The 25,163-nt window shown below is 41.1% G+C and overlaps 2 protein-coding genes across 4 annotated transcripts in view; one reads left to right on the forward strand and one right to left on the reverse strand.

The window, feature by feature from the left end:
- LOC120044776 (uncharacterized protein DDB_G0271670-like) overlaps positions 1–25,163 on the reverse strand; it is a gene marked incomplete at its 3' end in the record, with an annotated part of 148,198 nt that overhangs the window by 116,131 nt on the left and 6,904 nt on the right. The gene's annotated exons all lie outside the window — the stretch shown is intronic.
- Positions 1–25,163, forward strand: part of LOC120044900 (one cut domain family member 2-like) — a 46,100-nt gene that overhangs the window by 17,155 nt on the left and 3,782 nt on the right. The window lies entirely within an intron of this gene.

A 25,163-nucleotide genomic window follows, 5' to 3' on the forward strand; every position in this document is an offset into this window, starting at 1 on the left:
AGGGTTGGAGTGAAAACATACAGGAGGGTAGCTCTCCAGGAACAGGGTTGGAGTGAAAACCTACAGGATGGGTAGCTCTCCAGGAACAGGGTTGGAGTGAAAACCTACAGGATGGTAGCTCTCCAGGAACAGGGTTGGAGTTAAAACATACAGGATGGTAGCTCTCCAGGAACACGGTTGGAGTTAAAACCTACAGGAGGGTAGCTCTCCAGGAACATGGTTGGAGTTAAAACCTACAGGATAGTATCTCTCCAGGAACATGGTTGGAGTTAAAACCTACAGGAGGGTAGCTCTCCAGGAACAGGGTTGGAGTTAAAACCTACAGGATAGTAGCTCTCCAGAAACAGGGTTGGAGTGAAAACCTACAGGATAGTAGCTGTCCAGGAACAGGGTTGGAGAGCCCTGCACTACAGTATGTAATGTCAGGCTCTAACACATGTGGTTTACCACTACTACAGGGCGGTAGCCATGTAGGAAGGTTACCTTCGTATTCTTGGGCACAGGGACTATGGTGGTCTGCTTTAAACATGTAGGTATTACAGACTTGGTCAGGGAGAGGTTGAAAATGTCATTGAAGACACTTGCCAGTTTGTCCGCGCATGCCTGAGTACACGCCCAGGTAATCTGTCTGGCCCTGCAGCCTTGCTACGGAAATCCCACAGTCGTCCAGAACAGCTGGTGCTCTCATGCATGCTTCAGTGTTGTTTGCCTCGAAGTGAGCATAAAAGGCATTTAGCTCATCTGGTAGGCTTGCGTCACTGGGCAACTCACAGCTGGGTTTTTCTTTGTAGTCTGTAATAGTTTTCAAGCCCTGCCACATCCGACGAGAGTCCGAGCCGGTGTAGTAGGATTCAATCTTAGTCCTGTATTGATGCTTTGCATGTTTGATGGTCCGTCTGAGGGCATAACAGAATTTCTTATAAGCGTCCGGATTAGTGTCTCACTCCTTGAAAGCAGCAGCTCTAGTGTTTAGCTCAGTGTGGATGTTGCCTGTAATCCATTGCTTCTGGTTGGGATATGTACGTACAGTCCTTTAGCGTAGCATCTGCGTCATGTGACCACTTCCGTATTGCGCAAGTCCCTGGTATTTCCTGCTTTAGTTTTTGCTAGTATGCAGGAATCAGGATGATATAGTTATGGTCAGATATGCCAAATGGAGGGAGAGGGAGAGCTTTGTACGCGTCTCTGTGTGTGGAGTAAAGGTGGTCTAGAGTTTTTTCCCTCTGGTTGCACGTGGCATGCTGGTAGAAATTAGGTAAAATGGATTTAAGTTTGCCTGCATTTTCTTGTTTGCTTATGGCCTTATACAGCTCGTTGAGTGCGGTCTTAGTGCCAGCATCAGTTTGTGGTGGTAAATAGACGGCTACGAATAATATAGATGAAAACTCTCTTGGTAGTGTGGTCTACAACTTATCATGAGGTACTCTACCTCAGTCAAGCAATACCTTAAGACTTCTTTAATATTAGACGTTGCACACCAGCTGTCATTGACAAATAGACACACACCCGCGCCAGACGTAGCTGCTCTGTCGTGCCGAAAACCCAGCCAACTCTATATTATACGTGACGTTGTTCAGCCACTACTTGGTGAAACATAAGATATTACAGTCCCCATTGGTAGGATAGTCTCGACCAGTTTGTTTTCCAGTGATTGGCCAATAGAACCGATGATAGTGGTGATTTACTCAATCGCCTATGAATCCTAACAAGGAACCCTGCCCTCCTCCCCCTCTGTCTTTTCTTCGAATGACGGGATATGGGCCTGGTCTCTGGGAAGCAGTATATCCTTTGAATCGGACTCATTAAAGGAAAATGATTTGTCCAGTTCAAGGTGTGTGCTGTCCAGAAGCTCTTTTCGGCCAAAAGAGACGATATCAACAACTTTATCTAAAAAATAAGTTACAAACAATGCGAAAAAAATTAATAAAATAGCACAGTTGGTTAAGAGCCCGTAAAATGACAGCCATCCCCTCCGGCGCCATTAATGTCTGTAATGTCAGGCTCCAAAACATGTGGTTTACACTACCATTACTTTCCAATTCTGTATTTGATATAGAGAGGATCAAGTCCTATAATTTCATGAGAGATATATTTATATAGCCCATTTAATTTTGCTGGAGGCCCAACATACAGTTGAAGTCAGAAGTTTACATACACTTAGGTTGGAGTCATTAAAACTAGTTTTTCAACCACTCCACAAATTTCTTGTTAACAAACTATAGTTTTGGCAAGTCGGTTAGGACATCTACTTTGTGCATGACACAAGTAATTTTTCCAACAATTGTTTACAGACAGATTATTTCACTTATAATTCACTGTATCACAATTCCAGTGGGTCAGAAGTTTACATACACTAAGTTGACTGTGCCGTTAAACAGCTTGAAAAATTCCAGAAAATTAGGTCATGGCTTTAGAAGCTTCTGATAGGCTAATTGATACCATTTGAGTCAATTGGGTCAGGAGGTTACATATTATCAAGGCACAAGGCGAGACCCAAATGCAGACACAGGAGGCATATGGTTGGAATCTTACAATGTTTATTAATCCAAAGGAGTAGGCAAGAGAATGGTCGTGGACAGGCAAAAAGGTCAAAACCAGATCAGAGTCCAGGAGGTACAGAGTGGCAGACAGGCTCATAGTCAAGGCAGACAGAATGGTCAGGCAGGCAGGTACAATGTCCAGAAACAGGATCAAAACCGGGAGGACGAAAAAAAGAAGAAGAACGGGAAAAAACGCTGGTTGACTTGGAAACATACAGAGAGACAGGAAACACAGAGATAAATACATAAGTGATAAAATAAGTGACACCTGGAGGGGGTGGAGACAATCACAAGGATAGGTGAAACAGATCAGGGCGTGACACATACACTAAGTTGACTGTGCCTTTAAACAGCTTGGAAAATTCCAGAAAATGATGTCATGGCTTTAGAAGTTCTGATAGGCTAATTGATATGATTTGAGTCAACTGGAGGTGTACCTGTGGATGTATTTCAAGATCTACCTTCAAACTCAGCGCCTCTTTGCTTGACATCATGGGAAAATCAAAAGAAATCAGCCAAGACCTCAGAAAACAAATTGTAGACCTGGTTCATCCAAACACCTGAAGGTACCACGTTCATCTGTACAAACAATAGTACACAAGTATAAACACCATGGGACCACGCAGCCGTCATACTGCTCAGGAAGGAGATGTGTTCCGTCTCCTAGAGAAGAACATACTTTGGTGCGAAAAGTGCAAATCAATCCCAGAACAACAGCAAAGGACCTTGTGAAGATGCTGGAGGAAACAGATACAAAAGTATCTACAGTATATCCACAGTAAAACGAGTCCTATATCGACATAACCTGATGGCCGCTCAACAAGGAAGAAGCCACTGCTCCAAAACCGCCATAAAAAAGCCAGACTACGGTTTGCAACTGCACATGGGGACAAAGATCATAATTTTTGGAGAAATGTCCTCTGGTCTGATAAAACAAAAATAGAACTGTTTTGCCATAATGACGATCATTATGTTAGGAGGAAAAAGGGGGAGGCTTGAATGCCGAAGAACACCATCCCAACCGTGAAGCACTGGGGTGGCAGGATCATGTTGTGGGGGTGCTTTGCTGCAGGAGGGACTGGTGCACTTCACAAAATAGATGGCATCATGAGGCTGGAAAATTATGTGGATATATTGAAGCAACATCTCAAGACATCAGTCAGAAGTTAAAGCTTGGTCGCAAATGGGTCTTCCAAATGGACAATGACCCCAAGCATACTTCCAAAGTTGTGGCAAAATGGCTTAAGGACAACAAAGTCAAGGTATTGGAGTGGCCATCACAAAGCCCTGACCTCAATCCTATAGAAAATTTGTGGGCAGAACTGAAAAAGCGTGTGCGAGCATGGAGGCCTACAAATCTGACTCAGTTACACCAGCTCTGTCAGGAAGAAAGGGCCAACATTCACCCAACTTATTGTGGTAAGCTTGTGGAAGGCTACCTGAAACGTTTGACCCAAGTTAAACAATTTAAAGGCAATGCTACCAAATACTAATTGAGTGTATGTAAACTTCTGACCCACTGGGAATGTGATGAAAGAAATAAAAGCTGAAAGAAATCATTCTCTCTACTATTATTCTGACATTTCACATTCTTAAAATAAAATGGTGATCCTAACTGACCTAAAACATAAAACAATGAATTTTTACTAGGATTACATGTCAGGAATTGTTAAAAACTGAGTTTAAATGTATTTGGCTAAGGTGTATGTAAACTTCCGACTTCAACTGTAGATCTTTATATGTCAAATAGAAAATTCTGAAAAAATATGCATACGTAATATATAGTAGAGGATTTTCACATATAAAAAATAGTCTTTATTTACCTTTACAATAGTTTTCTCTTGGGCCAATTGGATATTAATACCAGAAACCAATAACCAAGCCAGAACCCAAGACATGACACTCATCATTCTATTTTCATTAGCCTAAATTCCTGCGCAAATAGTGAAGTTCCGTACACAAATTTGACAAGGCACAAATGAAAAATGAAAAAAATGAAAAGACCGCAACATCGATCTGAAATACTGGTAGAAAATAATTCAACGAATTCACGTTTGACTCAAAAAATGCTACAAGAAGCACCTCAAAACATGACAAATCTGCGCCGGTTACATGCGTCTTCACCGGGCGGATGAGGATCTCTCCTTGTCCCGTTAGAAACACATCACATCCTATTATCCCTCTGACGAAAGAGCGAGGGAAGCCTACCCCATCGATCCATCAATCAATCACATTTATTTATAAAGCCCTTTTTACATCAGCCGATGTCACAAAGTGCTATACAGAAACCCAGCCTAAAAAACCTCAAAACAGCAAGCAGTGCAGATGTAGAAGGCTAGGAAGAACTCCCTAGAAAGGAAGGAACCTAGGAAGAAACCTAAAGAGGAACCAGGCTCTGAGGGGTGTCCAGTCCTCTTCTGGCTGTTCCGGGTGGAGATTATAATAGAACATGGCCAAGATGTTCAAACGTTCATAGATAACCAGCAGGGTCAGATAATAATAATCACAGTGGTTGTAGAGGGTGCAACAGGTCAGCACCTCAGGAGTAAATGTCAGTTTGCTTTTCATAGCCGATCATTAAGAGTTAGAGACAGCAGGTGCGGTAGAGAGAGAGAGTCGAAAACAGCAGGTCCGGGACAACGTAGCACATCCGGTGAACAGGTCAGGGTTACGTAGCTGAAGGCAGAACAGTTGAAACTGGAGCAGCAGCATGACCAGGTGGACCTCGGACAGCAAGGAGTCATCAGGCCAGGTAGTCCTGAGGCATGGTCCCAGGGCTCAGGGGAGGGGGAGAGAGACAGAATTAGAGGGAGCATATTTAAATTCACACAGGACACCTGATAAGACAGGAAAAATACTCCAACAGGAAGATCATGTCAGTGACTCAACCCACTCAAGTGACGCACCCCTCCTAGGGATGGCATGGAAGAGCACCAGTAAGCCAGTGACTCAGCCCCCGTAATAGGGTTAGAGGCAGAGAATCCAACTGGAGAGAGGGGAACCGGCAAGGCAAATGTAACGGATGTGAAATGGCTAGCTAGTTAGCGGTGGTGCGCGCTAATAGCGTTTCAATTGGTGACGTCACTCGCTTTGAGACCTTGAAGTAGTGGTTCCCCTTGCTCTGCAAGGGCCGCGGCTTTTGTGGAGCGATGGGTGACGATGCTTCGTGGGTGACTGTTGTTGATGTGTGCAGAGGGTCCCTGGTTCGCGCCCGGGTCGGGGCGAGGGAACGGACTAAAGTTAAACTGTTACACAGAGACAGCAAGGGCGGTTCGTCGCTCCAGTGCCTTTCCGTTCACCTTCACACCCTTGGGCCAGACTACACTCAATCATAGGATCTACTGAAGAGATGAGTCTTCAATAAAGACTTAAAGGTCGAGACCGAGTCTCCGTCTCTCACATGGATAGGCAGACCGTTCCATAAAAATTGAGCTCTATAGGAGAAATCCCTGACTCTAAGTGTTTGCTTAGAAATTCTAAGGACAGTAAGGAGACCTGCGTCTTGTGACCGTAGTGTACATGTAGGTATGTACGGCAGGACCAAATCGGAGACATAGGTAGGAGCAAGCCCCTGTAATGCTTTGTAGGTTAGCAGTAAAACCTTGAAATCAGCCCTAGCCTTAACAGGAAGCCAGTGTAGAGAGGCTAGCACTGGAGTAATATGATCACATTTTTTGGTTCTAGTCAAGATTCTAGCAGTGGTGTTTAGCACTAACTGAAGTTTATTTAGTGCTTTATTCAGGTAGCTGGAGAGTAAAGCATTGCAGTAGTCTAATCTAGAAGTGACAAAAGCATGGATTAACTTTTCTGCCACATTTTTGGACAGAAAGTTTCAGATTTTTTGCAATGTTACGTAGATGGAAAAAAAGCTGTCATTGAAATATTTTTGATATGTTCGTCAAAAGAGAGATCGGGATCGAGGTCCTTACGTTTTATTTGAGAGGATGGAACCTACCCTTATTTAAAAAACACATCAACATTAACTTCCCCTTTCCTCTACTTTGGAAACGGTAAATCATTCTCAGAAAAATATAATTGTGTTTTTTTGATCCTACTGTATCCTATGTGGAATGAACCTTGATTGAATCACTGGAGCATAGACTTTCATTGACGGAGGAGATTGAAACTTTTACACGGGCCTGACGTTTTTATGCGTCCTGGGTTAGCAATTGCTTTGGTGGTTTTCGGCGACTGTAGCCTAAGCATGATAGAACATTATGAGGCATAATAATTTCATCATCACATGAAGGTGTTGGCCTTAATCTGCTTTTGTTTTTATGGTTATCAGAAACTTTTGTTTTATCGTTATCAGGAAGTCTTCTTGTTTTATGGTTAAGCCTTTTTGATGTTGTTTTATCCGTAATCTGACGTAAACCTAGGCAATAGTATTTTAGTAACATAATTTATTGTATGTAACAATTTATGGTCATGAAATTTTAATTGGGATTTGTTCGATGAGATACTTAGAATAGTCACCAATGAATTTTTAGCAACCACCAATAATCTCCCGTTTCTATTGTTAGTCTATAGATACATTATAATGTCGGTATGTTGCAGCCACAGGGTGAATAGCCTTTGTAAAAAAAGGGACTGAAATGTTTGAAGCTTCATAGTAGGCTTATTTCAGGTTGTCATGCTATGTGCCCCTTTATCGATGTATTTATAAACTAAACTGCAATTCTGCACCGAAACAAAATGGAGGAGCTCGAATACAGCAGTTAAAGACAACAACAATCTTCCTTGTTTTTATGCACTACAGAGATCTCAGTTTCTATATCCGGATGTGCAATTAATAATGTAGTCTGGAAATGTTCTGTTTTTTTTATTGTTTTTTTTAGTAGGTTTACATTTATTTGACCTTATAACTGAGATGGGCTAGCCTACCCTAAATTGTGTTATTGTGAAACGTCTCCGTAATAATTGTGAAATAATCCATCGTCATACCCAGATGGTTTTGTCTGTTTTAATGATGCACTAGGACTAGTCCTAGTTAGCAAGAAGAAACTCCCTGTTACAATTACAAGCGTATCAGTGGTGTCTGTCTGAGAGAATAGTCAGTGAATACTGCCACCTTCTGGTGGAATTATTTTTAGTTTCACATTTCACCGCAAGAGTGATGATGGGTGTGAGAGAGAGAGAAACAGACAGAGCCCTCTGGGCTATAAACATACGAATGGTTTCTGCTATGAACGGTGTAAAATGACATTATTTTTTAATTAGGCCTATTAAGTAAACCTTATGTTTTTATTTTTCTATCTTAGACATGCTTCATATTGGGGTAGTAGCCTTCTGTTTACTAGCTGCATATTCAGCCTACATCAGTTCGCCGCTGTGTGAGTGGTATATTAATGCCTAAAACTAGATATAAGCTAGGCCTATATGTTTGATTTAACTATACTGAACAAAAATATAAACGCAACAATTTCAACGATTTTACTGAGTTACAGTTCATATAAGGAAATCAGTCAATTGAAATAAATAAATTAGGCCCTAATCTATGGATTTCACATGACCGGGCAGGGGCACAGCCATGGGTGGACCTGGGAGGGCATAGGCCCACCCACTTGTGAGCCAGGCCCAGCCAATCAGAATGAGTTTTTCCGCAGACAGAAATACTCCTCCGTTTCATCAGAGGAGGATAGGGGAAGAGGAGGATTAGGGGGATAGGGGTAGAGGAGGATTAGGGGGATAGTGGTAGAGGAGGATAGGGGGAGAGGAGGATTAGGGGGATAGTGGTAGAGGAGGATATGGGGTAGAGGAGGATTAGGGGTAGAGGAGGATTAGGGGGATAGGAGGATTAGGGCTAGAGGAGGATTAGGGGGATAGTGGTAGAGGAGGATTAGGGGGATAGTGGTAGAGGAGGATAGGGGTAGAGGAGGATAGGGGGGATAGTGGTAGAGGAGGATAGGGGTAGAGGAGGATAGGGGGGATAGTGGTAGAGGAGGATTAGGGGGATAGTGGTAGAGGAGGATAGGGGTAGAGGAGGATTAGGGGGATAGTGGTAGAGGAGGATAGGGGTAGAGGAGGATTAGGGATAGAGGAGGATTAGGGGGATAGTGGTAGAGGAGGATAGGGGTAGAGGAGGATAGGGGGGATAGTGGTAGAGGAGGATAGGGGTAGAGGAGGATAGGGGGGATAGTGGTAGAGGAGGATAGGGGTAGAGGAGGATTAGGGGGATAGTGGTAGAGGAGGATAGGGGTAGAGGAGGATAGGGGGGATAGTGGTAGAGGAGGATATGGGGTAGAGGAGGATAGGGGGAGAGGAGGATTAGGGGGATAGTGGTAGAGGAGGATAGGGGGAGAGGAGGATTAGGGGGATAGTGGTAGAGGAGGATAGGGGTAGAGGAGGATAGGGGGGATAGTGGTAGAGGAGGATATGGGGTAGAGGAGGATTAGGGGGATAGTGGTAGAGGAGGATAGGGGTAGAGGAGGATTAGGGGGATAGCGGGATTAGGGGGAGAGAAGGATTAGGGGGAGAGGTGGATAGGGGGGATAGTGGTAGAGGAGGATAGGGGTAGAGGAGGATTAGGGGGATAGCGGGATTAGGGGGAGAGGAGGATTAGGGGGATAGGGGTAGAGGAGGATAGGGGAAGAGGAGGATTAGGGGGATAGGAATAGAGGAGGATTAGGGGGATAGTGATAGAGGAGGATTGGGGTAGAGGAGGATTAGGGGTAGAGGAGGATGGGGGAGAGGAGGATTAGGGGGATAGTGGTAGAGGAGGATTAGGGGTAGAGGAGGATTAGGGGATAATGATAGGGGAGGATTGGGGTAGAGGAGGATTAGGGGTAGAGGAGGATTAGGGGGATAGGGGGATTAGTGGGAGAGGATGATTAGGGGGATAGGGGTAGAGGAGGATAGGGGGAGAGGAGGATTAGGGGGATAGCGGGATTAGGGGGAGAGAAGGATTAGGGGGATAGGGGTAGAGGAGGATTAGGGGGATAGTGATAGAGGAGGATTGGGGAAGAGGAGGATTAGGGGTAGAGGAAGGTTAGGGGATAGTGGTAGAGGAGGATAGGGGAAGAGGAGGATTAGGGGGATAGTGATAGAGGAGGATTTGGGTAGAGGAGGATTTGGGTAGAGGAGGATTAGGGGTAGAGGAGGATTAGGGGGATAGGGGGATTAGTGGGAGAGGAGGATTAGGGGGATAGGGGTAGAGGAGGATAGGGGAATAGTGATAGAGGAGGATTAGGGGGATAGGGGTAGAGGAGGATAGGGGAAGAGGAGGATTAGGGGGATAGTGGTAGAGGAGAATTAGGGGGATAGTGATAGAGGAGGATTGGGATAGTGGAGGATTAGGGGTAGAGGAGGATTAGGGTGATAGGGGTAGAGGAGGATTAGGGGGATAGGGGTAGAGGAGGATTAGGGGGATATTGATAGAGGAGGATTAGGGGGATAGTGGTAGAGGAGGATTAGGGGTAGAGGAGGATTAGGGGGATAGTGGTAGAGGAGGATTGGGGTAGAGGAGGATTAGGGGTAGAGGAGGATTAGGGGGATAGTGGTAGAGGAGGATTAGGGGTAGAGGAGGATTAGGGGGATAGTGATAGAGGAGGATTTGGGTAGAGGAGGATTTGGGTAGAGGAGGATTAGGGGTAGAGGAGGATTAGGGGGATAGGGGGATTAGTGGGAGAGGAGGATTAGGGGGATAGTGATAGAGGAGGATTGGGGTAGAGGGGGATTAGGGGTAGAGGAGGATTAGGGGGATAGTGGTAGAGGAGGATTAGGGGTAGAGGAGGATTAGGGGGATAGTGATAGAGGAGGATTGGGGTAGAGGGGGATTAGGGGTAGAGGAGGATTAGGGGGATAGTGGTAGAGGAGGATTAGGGGTAGAGGAGGATTAGGGCGATAGTGATAGAGGAGGATTGGGAAAGAGGAGGATTAGGGGTAGATGAGGATTAGGGGGATATGGGGATTAGGGGGAGAGGAGGATTTGGGCGATAGGGGTAGAGGAGGATTAGGGGGATAGGGGTAGAGGAGGATTAGGGGGATATTGATAGAGGAGGATTGGGGTAGAGGAGGATTAGGGGTAGAGGAGGATTAGGGGGAGAGGTGGAGCGGAGGATAGGGCTAGAGGAGGATTAGGGGTAGAGGAGGATTAGGGGGATAGTGGTAGAGGAGGATTAGGGGGATAGGGGGAGAGGAGGATTAGGGGGATAGTGGTAGAGGAGGATAGGGGGATAGTGATAGAGGAGGATTGGGGTAGAGGAGGATTAGCGGTAGAGGAGGATTAGGGGGATAGTGGTAGAGGAGGATTAGGGGGATAGGGATAGAGGAGGATTGGGGTAGAGGGGGATTAGGGGGATAGGAGGATTAGGGGAGAGGAGGATTTGGGGGAGAGGTGGAGAGGAGGATAGGGCTAGAGGAGGATTAGGGCGATAGGAGGAGAGGGGAGAGGAGGATTGGGAGAGAGGTGGATTAGGGGGATAGGAGGATTAGGAGGATGGGGTAGAGGAGGATTAAGAGGATAGGGGGAGAGGAGGATTAGGAGGATAGGGGGAGAGGAGGATTAGGGGGAGAGGGCGAGAGAAGGATTAGGAGGATAGGGCGAGAGGAGGAGAGGAGGATAAGGAGATGTTGGGATAGACCCCGTGTTTATGTTTATACATAATAGTTTTGTACTCAATTGAGTTTTTATCGATCTCTCTGGGTCTCAGTTGTGCATACTTAATTCAGGGAGATAATCAAATCAAACCTTAAACCCAGGCCTGGAGATGAGTGTCAGGAATACAGCTCCAGACACGTCAAGGGTCTCAATCTATTTCTGTCTCCACTGGGAGATTATATTATATACAGAATAATGGTTATATACAGAATAACGGGTACATAATAATGGTTATATACAGAATAACGGGTATATAATAATGGTTACATACAGAATAACGGGTATATAATAATGGTTATATACAGAATAATGGTTATACATAATAATGGTTATATACAGAATAACGGGTATATAATAATGGTTACATACATAATAATGGTTATATACAGAATAACGGGTATATAATAATGGTTACATACATAATAATGGTTATATACAGAATAACGGTTATATACAGAATAATGGTTATATACAGAATAATGGTTATATACAGAATAACGGGTACATAATAATGGTTATATACAGAATAACGGGTATATAATAATGGTTACATACAGAATAACGGGTATATAATAATGGTTATATACAGAATAACGGGTATATAATAATGGTTACATACATAATAATGGTTATATACATAATAATGGTTATATACAGAATAATGGTTATACAGAATTGTGGTTATATACAGAATAATGGTATATAATAATGGTTATATACAGAATAACGGGTATATAATAATGGTTACATACATAATAATGGTTATATACATAATAATGGTTATATACAGAATAATGGTTATACAGAATTGTGGTTATATACAGAATAATGGTATATAATAATGGTTATATACAGAATAATGGTTATATACATAATAATGGTTATATATAGAATAATGGTTAGACAGAATAATGGTTATACACATAATGGTTATACAGAATAATGGTTAGACAGAATAATGGTTATACACATAATGGTTATACAGAATAATGGTTATATACAGAATAATGGTTATACAGAATAATGGTTACATACAGAATAATGGTTATATACAGAATCATGGTTATATACAGAATAATGGTTATACAGAATAATGGTTATATACAGAATAATGGTATATAATAATGGTTATATACAGAATAATGGTTATACACATAATAATGGTTATATACAGAATAATGGTTATACAGAATAATGGTTAGACAGAATAATGGTTATAAACATAATGGTTATATACAGAATAATGGTTATATAATAATGGTTATATAATTAAGCAATAAGGCACGAGGGAGTGTGGTATATGGCCAATATACCACGGCTAAGGGCTGTTCTTAGCACGACTCAACGCGGAGTGCCCGGATACAGTCCTTAGCCGTGGTATATTGGCCGTATACCACAAACCCCAGAGGTGCCTTATTGCTATTATAAACTGGTTACCAACGTAATTAGAGCAGGAAAAAATAAATGTTTTGTCATAGCAATGGTATACGGTCTGATATAGCAAGGCTGTCAGCCAATCAGCATTCAGTGCTGGAACCACCCAGTTTATAATAATGGTTAAATACATAATAATGGTTGTATACACCATAATGGTTCTATACAGAATAATGGTTCTATACAGAATAACGCTTATATAATAAAGGTGATATACAGAATAATGGTTACATATATAATAATAGTTATATAATAATGATTATATACAAAGTTAAATATAGAATAATGGTTATACAGAATATTGCTTATATACAGATAAAATGGTTATACTGTTCACAGAATAATGGTTATATAAAGAATAATGGTTATATAATAATGGTTAAATACAGAATAATGGTTATATACAGAATAATGGTCATATAATAATGGTTAGATACAGAATAATGGTTATATACAGAACATTGCTTATATGCAGGAAACATTTTATATACAAGATTAATGATTATATAATAATGGTTACATACATAATAATGGTTAGATACAGAATAATGGTTATATACATAATGCTATATAAATAATGGTTATATACAGAATAATGGTTATATACAATATTAATGGCTATATAATAATGTTAATAATAATATACATAATAATAGTTATACATCATAATGGTTATATAATAATGGTTATATACAGAATAATGGTTATACATAATAATGGTTACATACATAATGGTTATATAATGATGGGTATATACAGAATAATGGTTATACATAATAATGGTTATATACATAATGGTTATATAATGATGGGTATATACAGAATAATGGTTATACATAATAATGGTTATATACATAATGGTTATATAATGATGGGTATATACAGAATAATGGTTATACATAATAATGGTTATATACATAATGGTTATATAATGATGGGTATATACAGTGTAATGGTTATACATAATAATGGTTATACACATAATGGTTATACAATTATGGTTATATACAGATTAGTGGTTATATAAAGGTTATAGAATAATGTATAAATACATAATAATGATTATATAATAATGGTGATATAAAGAATAATGGTTAAATATATAATAATGGTTATATACAGAATAATGGTTATATACAGGTTGTATACAGAATAATGGATATATACAATATTAATGGTTATATAATAATGCTTACATACAGCATAATGGCTATATAATAATGTTATATACATAATAATGGTTATACATAATAATGGCTACATACATAATAGTTATATAATGATGGCTATATACATAATAATGGTTATACATAATAATGGTTATATACATAATGGTTATATATTTATGGTTATATACAGAATAATGGTTATACATAATAATGGTTATATACATAATGGTTATATTTTTATGGTTATATACAGAATAATGGTTATACATAATAATGGTTATATATTTATGGTTATATACAGAATAATGGTTATACATAATAATGGTTATATACATAATGGTTATATATTTATGGTTATATACAGAATAATGGTTAAATGAAGCATTAAGGTTGTATAATAATGTTTATATACCGAATAATGATTATACAATAATGGGAATATGCAGATTAATGGTTGTATACAGAATAATGGTTACATAACAATGGTTAAATGCATAATGATTATAACATAATGGTTATATACAGAATAATCTTTATATACAGAATAGTATGGTTACATACACAGAATAATGGTTATATACAAAATACAAGGTATACAATAAGGGTTGTATACATAATAATTGCTAAATAATAATGATTATATAATAATGGTTATATATAGAAAAATGGTTATATAATAATGGTTATTTACAAAATAATGGGTATATACAGAATAATGGTTGAATACAGAAGAATAGTTATATAATAATGATTATATACATACTAATTGTCAAATAATAATGGTTATATAATAATAGTTATATACAGAATAATGGTTATATAATAAGGGTTATATACAGAATAGTGATTATATAATAAGGGTTATATACAGAATAGTGGTTGTATAAAGAATAATGGTTATATAATAATGGTTACATACATAATAATGATTATATAATAATGGTTATATACAGATTAATGGTTATATACAGAATAATGGTTATATACAGAATAATGGTTATTTACAGAATAATGGTTAAATAATAATGGTTATACAATAATGGTTATATACACAATAATGATTATATACATATTCATGGTTATATATACCATAATGGTTATATACATAATACTGTGCAAGATGGCGCCGACATAGATGATTGCCTCGATTCTAGTCCTTAGGAAACTATGCAGTATTTTGTTTTTTATGTATTATTTCTTACTTTGTTAGCCCAGAAAATCTTAAGTGTTATTAGATACAGCCGGGAAGAACTATTGGATATCAGAGAGACGTCAACTTACCAACATTCCGACCAGGAATACGACTTTCCCGAAGCGGATCATTTGTTCTCACCACCACTCATGACATTGGATCTGATTCCAGAGGACCTCCTGACCTCCGACCCAAAACAACGTCGCCGCAGAAGAGGTAGACGGAGCGGCCTTCTGGTCAGACTTCGAAGGCGTGCACACCACCCACCGCTTCCGAGTATATTACTCGCCAATGTCCAGTCTAGATAACAAGGTAGACAAAATTAGGGCAAGGGTTGCTTTCCAGAGAGACATTCGGGATTGTAACATTCTCTGTTTCACGGCAACATCGCTCTCTCGGGATATGTTGTCGGAGTCGGTACAGCCACTGGGATTCTTTATGTGTCGCGCCGACAGAAATAAACATGTCTCTGGGAAGAAGAAGGGCGGAGGTGTATGTTTCATGATTAATGACTCATGGTGTAATCGTAACAACATACAGGAACTCAAGTCCTTTTGTTCACCTGACCTAGAATTCCTTACAATCAAATGCTGTCCATATTATCTGCCAAGAGAATTCTCGTCGGTTATTATCACAGTCGTGTATATCCCTCCTCAAGCCGATAGCATGATGGCCCTCAAGGAACTTCACTGGACTCTATGCAAACTATAAACCATATATCCTGAGGCTGCATTTATTGTAGCTGGGGATTTTAACAAAGCAAATTTGAGAACAAGGCTACCTAAATTCTATCAGCATATTGATTGTAGCACTCGTGCAGGCAATACACTGGATCACTGCTACTCTAACTTCCACGATGCATAAAAGGCCCTCCCCTGTACTCCCTTCGGCAAATCCGACCACAACTCCATTTTGCTCCTACTGTCTTATAGGCAGAAACTCAAACAGGATGTACCCGTGACTAGAACTATTCAACACTGGTCTGACCAATCGGAATCCACGCTTCAAGATTGTTTTGATCACGAGGACTGGGAAATGTTCCGGGCAGCCTCAGAGAATAACATAGATTTATGCGCTGATGAGTGAGTTTATAAGGAAGTGCATGGGAGATGTTGTCCCCCTGTTTAAAACCTACCCTAACCAGAAACCGTGGATGGATGGCGGCATTCACGTAAAACTGAAAGCGCGAAACACCGCATTTAACCATGGAAAAAGGTCTGGGAATATGGCTGAATATAAACAGTGTAGTTATTCCCTCTGCAAGGCAATCAAACAAGCAAAACGTCGGTAAAGGGACAAAGTGGAGTCGCAATTCAACGGCTCAGACACGAGACGTATGTGGCAGGGTCTACAGGCAATTACGGACTACAAAAACAAAACCAGCCACGTCATGGTTACCGACGTCTTGCTTCCAGACAAACTGAACACCTTCTTTGCCCGCTTTGAGGATAATAGAGAGCCACCGACGCGGCCGCTACCAAGGACTGTGGGCTCTCCTTCTCCATGGCCGACGTGAGTAAGACATTTAAACGCGTTAACCCTCGCAAAGCTGCCAGCCCAGACGACATCCCTAGTCGAGTCCTCAGAGCATGCGCAGACCAGCTGGCTGGTGTGTTTACGGACATATTCAATCTCTCCCTATCCAGTCTCTCCCAGTCTGCTGTCCCCACATGCTTCAAGATGGCCAACATTGTTCCTGTAGCCAAGAAGGCAAAGGTAACTGAACTAAATGACTATCGCCCCATAGCACTCACTTCCGTCATCATGAAGTGCTTTGAGAGACTAGTCAAGGATCATATCACCTCCACCTTACCTGCCACCCTATACACACTTCAATTTGCATTCCGCCCCAATAGGTCCACAGACGATGCAATCACCATCACACTGCACACTGCCCTATCCCATCTGGACAAGAGGAATACCTATGTAAGAATGTTGTTCATCAACTACAGCTCATTAAGCTGGAGGCTCTGGGTCTCAACCCCGCCCTATGCAATTGGGTCCTGGACTTTCTGACGGGCTGACCCCCAGATGGTGAAGGTAGGAAACAACACCTCCACTTCGCTGATCCTCAACCCTGGGGCCCCACAAGGGTGCGTGCTCAGCCTCCTCCTGTACTCCCTTTTCACCCATGACGGCGTGGCCATGCACGCCTCCAACTCAATCATCAAGTATGCAGATGACACAACAGTAGTGGGTTTGATTACCAACAACGACGAGACAACCTACAGGGAGGAGGTGAGGGCACTCGGAGTGTGATGTCAGGAAAACAACCTCTCTCTCAATGTTAACAAAACAAAGGAGATATCACAGACAAACTGAAATGGTCCACCCACACAGCCAGTGTGGTAAAGAAGGCGCAACAGTGCCTCTTCACCTCAGGAGGCTGAAGAAATTTGGCTTGTCACCTAAAATCCTCACAAACTTTTACAGATGCACAATTGAGAACATCCTGTCGGGCTGTATCACCGCCTGGTACGGCAACTGCTCCGCCCACAACCGCAAGGCTCTCCAGAGGGTAGTGAGGTCTGCACAACACATCACTGGGGGCAAACTACCTGACCTCCAGGACACATACAGCACCCGATGTCACAGGAAGACCAAAAAGATGATCAAGGACACCAACCACCCGAGCCACTGCCTGTTCACCCCGCTACCATCCAGAAGGCGAGGTCAGTACAGGTGCATCAAAGCTGGGACCGAGAGACTGAAAAACAGCTTCTATCTCAAGGCCATCAGATTGTTAAACAGCCATCACTAACATTGAGTGGCTGCTGCCTACATACAGACTTGAAATCATTGGCCACTTTAATAAATGGATCACTAGTCACTTTAATAATTCCACTTTAATAATGTGTATGTATCTTGCATTACTCATCTCATATGTCTATACTGTATTCTATACCATCTATTGCATCTTGCCTATGCCGCTCGGTCATCGCTCATCCATGTATTTATATGTACATATTATTATTCCATACTTAGATTTGTGTGTATTAGGTAGTTGTTGTGGAATTGCTGATTACTTGTTAGATATTACTGCACTGTCGGAACTAGAAGCACAAGCATTTCGCTACTTTTGTATTAACATCTGCTAACCATGTGACCAATACATTTTCATACTGGTTATATTTATTTAACCAGGCAAGTCAGTTAAGAACAAATTCTTATTTTCAATGATGGCCTAGGAACAGTGGGTTAACTGCCTTGTTCAGGGGCAGAACAATTTTTACCTTGTGACAGCTCGGGGATTTGATCTTGCAACCTTTCGGTTACTAGTCCAACGCTCTAACCACTAGGCTACCTGCCTCCCCAATATACAGAGTAATGGTTATATAATAATGGTTATATACAGAATATTGGTTATACAATAATGGTTATATACAGAATAATGGTTATACAATAATGGTTATATACATAATGGTTATATATTTATGGTTATATACAGAATAATGGTTATACATAATAATGGTTATATAATAATGGTTATATACAGAATAATGGTTATATAATAATGGTTATATACAGAATAATGGTTATATAATTAAGCAATAAGGCACGAGGGGGTGTGGTATATGGCCAATATACCATGGCTAAGGGCTGTTCTTAGGCACGAGGCATTGCGGAGTGCCTGGATACATCCCTTAGCCTTGGTTATTAAGCCATGCTTTTTTTTTTTTTTTTACTAACGACATGCCACTGACTTTGAGTAAAGCCAGAGTTTCTATGTATGTGGTTGACTCAACACTATACATGTCAGCTACTACAACGACTGAAATGACTGCAACACTTAACAAAGAGCTGCAGTTAGTTTCAGAGTGGGTGGCAAGAAATAAGTTATCCCTAAATATTTCTAAAACTAAAAGCATTGTATTTGGAACAAAACACTCACTAAACCCTAAACCTAAACTAAATCTTGTAATAAATAATTTGGAAATTGAGCAAGTTGAGGTGACTAAACTGCTTGGAGTAACACTAGATTGTAAACTGTCATGGTCAAAACATATTGATGCAGTAGTAGCTAAGATGGGGAGAAGTCTTTCCATAATAAAGCACTGCTCTGCCTTCTTAACAACACTATCAACAAGGCAGGTCCTACAGGCCCTAGTTTCTACCTTCTTAACAACACTATCAACAAGGCAGGTCCTACAGGCCCTAGTTTCTACCTTCTTAACAACACTATCAACAAGGCAGGTCCTACAGGCCCTAGTTTCTACCTTCTTAACAACACTATAAACAAGGCAGGTCCTACAGGCCCTAGTTTCTACCTTCTTAACAACACTATAAACAAGGCAGGTCCTACAGGCCCTAGTTTTGTCGCACCTTGACTACTGTTCAGTCGTGTGGTCCGGTGCCACAAAAAAGCAAAATTACAATTGGCTCAGAAAAGGGCAGCATGGCTGGCCCTTGGATGTACACAGAGAGCTAATATTAATAATATGCATATCAACCTCTCCTGGCTCAAAGTGGAGGAGAGATTGACTTCATCACTATTTATGAATGCACCGAGCGGTCTGTCTAAACTACTGGCACACAGCTCAGACACCCATGCATACCCCACAAGACATGCCACAAAAGGTCTCTTCACAGTCCAGAACAGACTATGGGAGGCGCACAGTAGTACACAGAGCCATGACTACATGGAGCTCTATTCCACATCAAGTAACTGATGCCAGCAGTAAAATCTGATTTAAAAAAGCAGATTAAAAAAACACCTTATGGAACAGCGGGGACTGTGAAGCAACACAAACATTGGCACACACACACACACACACACACACACACACACACACACACACACACACACACACACACACACACACACACACACACACACACACACACACACACACACACACACACACACATGCACACACACACACACACACACACACACACACACACACACACACACACACAATAACATATGCACTATACACACACACACACACAATGACATATGCACTATACACACTCACACACACACACACACACACACACACACACACACACACACACACACACACACACACACACACACACACACACATGGAGGATTTAGTACTGTAGATAAGTGGTAGTGGTGGAGTAAGGGCCTGAGGGCACACAGTGTGTTGTGAAATCTGTGAATGTATTGTAATGTTTTTTAAATTGTATAAAGTGCCTTAATTTTGCTGGACCTTAGGAAGAGTAGCTGCTGCATTGGCAGGAACTAATGGGGATCCATAATAAACCCCAGGAAGAGTAGCTGCTGCTTTGGCAGGAACTAATGGGGATCCATAATAAACCCCAGGAAGAGTAGCTGCTGCTTTGGCAGGAACTAATGGGTATCCATAATAAACCCCAGGAAGAGTAGCTGCTGCTTTGGCAGGAACTAATGGGTATCCATAATAAATACCAGGAAGAGTAGCTGCTGCTTTGGCAGGAACTAATGGGTATCCATAATAAACCCCAGGAAGAGTAGCTGCTGCATTGGCAGGAACTAATGGGGATCCATAATAAACCCCAGGAAGAGTATCTGCTGCCTTGGCAGGAACTAATGGGGATCCATAATAAACCCCAGGAAGAGTAGCTGCTGCCTTGGCAGGAACTAATGGGAATCCATAATAAACCCCAGGAAGAGTAGCTGATGCTTTGGCAGGAACTAATGGGGATCCATAATAAACCCCAGGAAGAGTAGCTGATGCTTTGGCAGGAACTAATGGGGATCCATAATAAACCCCAGGAAGAGTAGCTGATGCTTTGGCAGGAACTAACGGGGATCCATAATAAACCCCAGGAAGAGTATCTGCTGCCTTGGCAGGAACTAATGGGGATCCATAATAAACCCCAGGAAGAGTAGCTGCTGCCTTGGCAGGAACTAATGGGGATCCATAATAAACCCCAGGAAGAGTAGCCGCTGCCTTGGCAGGAACTAATGGAGATCTATAATAAACCCCAGGAAGAGTAGCTGCTGCCTTGGCAGGAACTAATGGGAATCCATAATAAACCCCAGGAAGAGTAGCTGCTGCCTTGGCAGGAACTAATGGGTATCCATAATAAACCCCAGGAAGAGTATCTGCTGCCTTGGCAGGAACTAATGGGGATCCATAATAAACCCAAGGAAGAGTAGCCGCTGCCTTGGCAGGAACTAATGGGGATCCATAATAAACCCCAGGAAGAGTATCTGCTGCCTTGGCAGGAACTAATGGGGATCCATAATAAACCCCAGGAAGAGTAGCTGCTGCCTTGGCAGGAACTAATGGGGATCCATAATAAACCCCAGGAAGAGTAGCTGCTGCCTTGGCAGGAACTAATGAGGATCCATAATAAACCCCAGGAAGAGTATCTGCTGCCTTGGCAGGAACTAATGGGGATCCATAATAAACCCCAGGAAGAGTAGCTGCTGCCTTGGCAGGAACTAATGGGAATCCATAATAAACCCCAGGAAGAGTAGCTGATGCTTTGGCAGGAACTAATGGGGATCCATAATAAACCCCAGGAAGAGTAGCTGATGCTTTGGCAGGAACTAACGGGGATCCATAATAAACCCCAGGAAGAGTAGCTGCTGCCTTGGCAGGAACTAATGGGAATCCATAATAAACCCCAGGAAGAGTAGCTGATGCTTTGGCAGGAACTAATGGGGATCCATAATAAACCCCAGGAAGAGTAGCTGATGCTTTGGCAGGAACTAATGGGGATCCATAATAAACCCCAGGAAGAGTATCTGCTGCCTTGGCAGGAACTAATGGGGATCCATAATAAACCCCAGGAAGAGTAGCTGCTGCCTTGGCAGGAACTAATGGGGATCCATAATAAACCCCAGGAAGAGTAGCTGATGCTTTGGCAGGAACTAACGGGGATCCATAATAAACCCCAGGAAGAGTATCTGCTGCCTTGGCAGGAACTAATGGGGATCCATATTAAACCCCAGGAAGAGTAGCTGCTGCCTTGGCAGGAACTAATGGGGATCCATAATAAACCCCAGGAAGGGCTCGAACCCCTGAATGTGTTATATACCGAATAATGGTTATATAATAATGGTTAGAAACAGAATAATGGTTATATAATAATAGTTAAATACAGAATAATTGTCATATACAGAATAATGGTTATATAGAGAATAATGATTAAATAATAATGATTATAAACATAATGGTTATCTACAGAATAATGGTTATATACAGAATAATGGTTATACAGAATAATGGCTATACAGAATAATGGTTATATACAGAAAAATAGTTATACAGAATAATGGTTATATACAGAATAATGGTTATATACAGAATAATGGTTATATACAGAATAATGGTTATACAGAATAATGGTTATATACAGAATAATGGTTATACAGAATAATGGTTATATACAGAATAATGGTTATATACAGAATAATGGTTATATACAGAATAATGGTTATACAGAATAATGGTTATACACAGAATAATGGTTATAAAGAATAATGGTTATATACAGAATAATGGTTATATAGAATAATGGTTATATACAGAATAATGGTTATATACAGAATAATGGTTATACAGAATAATGGTTATATACAGAGTAATGGTTATATACAGAATAATGGTTATATACAGAATAATGGTTATATACAGAATAATGGTTATACAGTATAATGGTTATATACAGAATAATGGTTATATACAGAATATTGTTTATACACAATAATGGTTATATACAGAATAATGGTTATACAGAATAATGGTTATATACAGAGTAATGGTTATATACACAATAATGGTTATACAGAATAATGGTTATATACAGAATAATGGTTATATACAGAATAATGGTTATACAGTATAATGGTTATATACAGAATAATGGTTATATACAGAATAATGGTTATACAGAATAATGGTTATATACAGAATAATGGTTATACAGAATAATGGTTATATACAGAATAATGGTTATATACAGAATAATGGTTATATGTAGAATAATAATGTGAAGCATCAAGGATGGATTGAAGGGCTATTCTAAATGGATCAAATAATTCATGTCAGCAGGCCGATGAAAAATAAGAAATATGCTATCAGAAGGATTTTTTCCCATACAGGGTTGGGATTTCAGATATCCTGTTAATGGTACATGATGAGTAATGCTATGTGTGTTTTGTCTTGTGTCTGTCCATTGGCTTGTTCGCTAGTATGTTTGTACACCAGCATGTCTGTCTGTGTGGATTCTGAGGTGCATGGCGGGTTTGCTAGACAGCAGTGTGTTTGTGTCTGGGAGGCACGGCAGCCATCTTGCAACGGAATGTTGACATTTGATGACATACAACAAAGAAGAGCTGTTTCTTTATCCTTCACCTCATTTCTAGACCCACTGACTGGAAACTACTATATGGGTAGTGTTTGGTTCTAGGCCACTGACTGAATACTACTATATGGGTAGTGTTTGGTTCTAGCCCACTGATTGAATACTACTGTATGGGTAGTGTTTGGTTCTAGCCCACTGACTGAATACTACTATATGGGTAGTGTTTGGTTCTAGCCCACTGACTGAATACTACTATATGGGTAGTGTTTGGTTCTAGCCCACTGACTGAATACTACTATATGGGTAGTGTTTGGTTCTAGCCCACTGACTGAATACTACTATATGGGTAGTGTTTGGTTCTAGCCCACTGATTGAATACTACTATATGGGTAGTGTTTGGTTCTAGTCCACTGACTGAAGACTACTGTATGGGTAGTGTTTGGTTCTAGCCCACTGACTGAATACTACTATATGGGTAGTGTTTGGTTCTAGCCCACTGACTGAATACTACTATATGGGTAGTGTTTGGTTCTAGTCCACTGACTGAAGACTACTGTATGGGTAGTGTTTGGTTCTAGCCCACTAACTGAATACTACTATATGGGTAGTGTTTGGTTCTAGCCCACTGATTGAATACTACTATATGGGTAGTGTTTGGTTCTAGCCCACTGATTGAATACTACTATATGGGTAGTGTTTGGTTCTAGCCCACTGACTGAATACTACTATATGGGTAGTGTTTGGTTCTAGTCCACTGACTGAAGACTACTGTATGGGTAGTGTTTGGTTCTAGCCCACTAACTGAATACTACTATATGGGTAGTGTTTGGTTCTAGCCCACTGATTGAATACTACTATATGGGTAGTGTTTGGTTCTAGCCCACTAACTGAATACTACTATATGGGTAGTGTTTGGTTCTAGCCCACTGATTGAATACTACTGTATGGGTAGTGTTTGGTTCTAGCCCACTGACTGAATACTACTGTATGGGTAGTGTTTGGTTCTAGCCCACTGACTGAAGACTACTATATGGGTAGTGTTTGGTTCTAGCCCACTGATTGAATACTACTATATGGGTAGTGTTTGGTTCTAGCCCACTGATTGAATACTACTGTATGGGTAGCGTTTGGTTCTAGTCCACTGACTGAAGACTATTGTATGGGTAGTGTTTGGTTCTAGCCCACTGATTGAATACTACTATATGGGTAGTGTTTGGTTCTAGCCCACTAACTGAATACTACTCTATGAGTAGTGTTTGGTTCTAGCCCACTGACTGAAGACTACTGTATAAGGGCACAAAGTGAGACCCAGATGCAGACACGGTAGGCAGATGGTTTGAGTCTCTGATATTTATTATAATTCAAGGGGTAGGCAAGAGAATGGTCATAGAACGAGCAAAAGATCCAAAACCAGGTCAGAGTCCAGAAGGAAGAGAGTGTCGGGCAGGCAGAATGGTCATGCAGGCGGGTTCAGAGTCCAGACAGGCAAGGGTCACAACCGGGAGGACTAACAAAACAGAGAGAAGGAAAAAGCAGCAGAACAGGAAAAAACACGCTGGTTGACTTGACAAACAAGACGAACTGGCAACAGACAAGCAGGGAACACAGGAATAAGTACCCAGGGACTAATGAGGAAACAGGTGACACATGGAGGTGGGTGGAGACAATCACAAAGACAGATGAAACAGATCAGGGCGTGACACTACTGTATGGGTAGTGTTTGGTTTTAGCCCACTGACTGAATACTACTATATGGGTAGTGTTTGGTTCTAGCCCACTGACTGAAGACTACTGTATGGGTAGTGTTTGGTTCTAGCCCACTGACTGAAGACTACTATATGGGTAGTGTTTGGTTCTAGCCCACTGACTGAAGACTACTATATGGGTAGTGTTTGGTTCTAGCCCACTGACTGAAGACTACTGTATGGGTAGTGTTTGGTTCAAGCCCACTGACTGAATAC

Source organism: Salvelinus namaycush, chromosome 3 (genome assembly GCF_016432855.1).
Source record: "Salvelinus namaycush isolate Seneca chromosome 3, SaNama_1.0, whole genome shotgun sequence".
Lineage (NCBI taxonomy): Eukaryota > Metazoa > Chordata > Actinopteri > Salmoniformes > Salmonidae > Salvelinus > Salvelinus namaycush.